This window comes from Porites lutea, chromosome 10 (assembly GCF_958299795.1).
Source record: "Porites lutea chromosome 10, jaPorLute2.1, whole genome shotgun sequence".
NCBI lineage: Eukaryota > Metazoa > Cnidaria > Anthozoa > Scleractinia > Poritidae > Porites > Porites lutea.
Window position 1 is genome coordinate 10,795,024 of NC_133210.1, and position 2,500 is coordinate 10,797,523.

Genomic DNA, 2,500 nt, shown 5'->3' on the forward strand with positions numbered 1-2,500 from the left:
AAAGTTGAGTTTCTTTCCGCTGAATGGTCGTGCTCAGGCTCTTGGGCGTTGAGTTTAGGTTGCGTTCTCCCGACGTCGAACGCAATAATATTTTTTTATCAATCACGTCAATTTTTAATTGAATTTCCAAGGTATTATTCTTTAGCATCTCTTCTTTTTTACTGTCTTTTAGGTTTTCAACCCCTTGGCTAAAACAAAATGCTTGATTATTCTAAATAGAAATTGCAACCCGAGTGACTTCCTTGTAACTGTCATCAAGGCAGGTGCGCGACGCTGTTTAAGTGGCCACATGATGCAATCTAACCAATAACATCGCGCTAAAATCAAATGCTCCGAACGTAACATTTGGCTTATGTGTTTTTGGTACACCTTCAACTGGAGAAAAAATTACGCTGACCAATGTGCATGGTTAGCAAATTAAAAGCTACACAAACCTTTCAATAGTCTTTAACTTCTTCCTTCTGTAGCACCAGACGAAAAAAGTGACGGAGAGCAGCAAAAAAGCGGAGGTGACACCAACTGAGATGTAGATGACTTTAGAAATGGCGTGGGTCGGATTTTCCGGTTCAGACATCTTGGTGTTCATAACTGAAACTAAAGGTATTGCATTATAATAAATTGGCATAGGAAACGTGCGACTGTGCGCTGAATAAAACAGGTGCATTAACTTACGAAAAATTACCGATAAAGTCTTCAAATCTACCTCGCTGCTAAGCATGGCTTTTCTTCCTTCACGGATCTTCGTTAAATAATCTAACTTCTCTCTGTTTCTGAGGAACATTGCACGGTGGGCATAAATTGACAATTTTTTAACTTTTTCATGTCCATCATACTTACTACTATTACACAGATATCCTTCACAACAGTGTAAATGTTGATCTTCAAATTGTCGGCATTGATCAGCGGATATACAGCCTTGAATGGTGACTTGTTCGCCGCTTGCCGTTGTATTGTCGTATTTGAAACAAAGGTTTTCTGGAAATGTACAGTTGACTGTAATGGGAACAGATGAATTCCTGCTAGGGTACTCATAACAAACAGTACCTAAAGATAAATGCAGAATTATAGATAGAAGTTTTTAAAACCATCGAGTATCTCGCTGACAAGGTCACTTACCTTAAAGTCTGGGGCAAAGGCATGAACATATAGCTTTTAGACAAGCCTAGAAGCGGAGCTTTTATTACATTGGAAGCTATTCACTAAAATTTGATAGACTTTAACCCGAAAATACTAAACGAAAGTTTAAGAGGAAAAACGTACTGCACATTTCGCCCAATTTTAGAGAAAAAGCAATAATTTTCATACAACGTCTTATGTGGTTGTTGCCGTATGAATAAATAATTAATTAGCTAAGTAGAATAGTGTTGTCCAGGGCTCTCAGATTGAGCATAGGCTATTTGTGCAATAACATGCTAAGTGTAACCTTCTTGATGTGGATGATATAAAACGTACTTGTTACTGACGCTGGCATTTCACAAATATAGTTCTTTTGGTCGTTACAGTTCGTCCCCTCTTCTATCGTTCCAAAGTCTGTCTTCATTTGCCAACACTTTGCATCACCTTTTCGGCCAATCCATATGTGCTTTATATTGGTATTAAAAGGGATAGAGGAAAAAAACATTAAATGGAACAATTTACCTAAAAAGCCACAATTAAGGTGGTTGGAAACACTGTGATCATTGGAGTGTCATTCAAGACTCGTTGAAGGTATAAGGCTCATATTTGGTATGGACGGTTTTAATAGAAGTGAGATTTCGATCGTTGCCATGGCAACAAGCATCTATCGAAAAAGCCAAATTTTTTAATTTGGTAGGTTTACGCAAATCGAGTCATTAGATTTCCTTATAAATGTTACCATTAAGAAATCCTAATTTTTAACTCATTTTGTCCAAATTGTAACAATTAGTTTTTAAAATTTTCAGGGAAATAGCTATCATGTGAAAATTGAATGTTTCTACTGTTTAAAGCCGTGATATTAAAAGGAAATCTGTAAATTTCGTCAAATTCTCTGCCGTCACGCCATTGAACATTATATGACCAATCATTTTTCCGTTTCGTGATTTACGCTTGAGGTGTTGTTAGTCATTTTAGAAAATAGTATCTGCCACAAATTTTGTATTATTGGTCAATCTTTTATGCTCGGGTTTCTTTTAGCTGATGTTGTTGCGGGAGTTGTCCGCCTGATGTAACTAAGATCACTGCCATTAGTATGACAGTATGCAGTTACTTAATTACTTACAATCAAATTAAGTTAATAGTTTTTGTCAAAAAGGACATCATTATCCAATCAAGATATCAGTTTAGATCAAGACGTCTCAGCTGATGAGGGGCAGAACAATTGGCTTTATATCAAATTCACCAGTATTTTGCATCTTGTAATAATTCAGTTTGTGCGCTCTGCTTCCCAAAGTAACGTGAAACGTGGTCTTTTGAACATTATTTAGCTGCTTAGTATCAAAGATACATTGCAGGGTTAGAGTTTTAGATCAGAAACTAATGC

At 36.6% G+C, this 2,500-nt stretch overlaps 1 long non-coding RNA gene and 1 pseudogene across 1 annotated transcript; one reads left to right on the forward strand and one right to left on the reverse strand.

Annotated features, from left to right (window-relative positions):
• Positions 1-2,500, forward strand: part of LOC140949481 (uncharacterized) — a 257,928-nt pseudogene that overhangs the window by 219,487 nt on the left and 35,941 nt on the right.
• LOC140951302 (uncharacterized) lies at positions 153-1,568 on the reverse strand. Its single transcript, XR_012167272.1, has 3 exons — positions 1,453-1,568; positions 838-1,044; positions 153-594 (listed from the first exon to the last, which is right to left on the reverse strand). It is a non-coding gene; the product is annotated as an uncharacterized lncRNA (long non-coding RNA).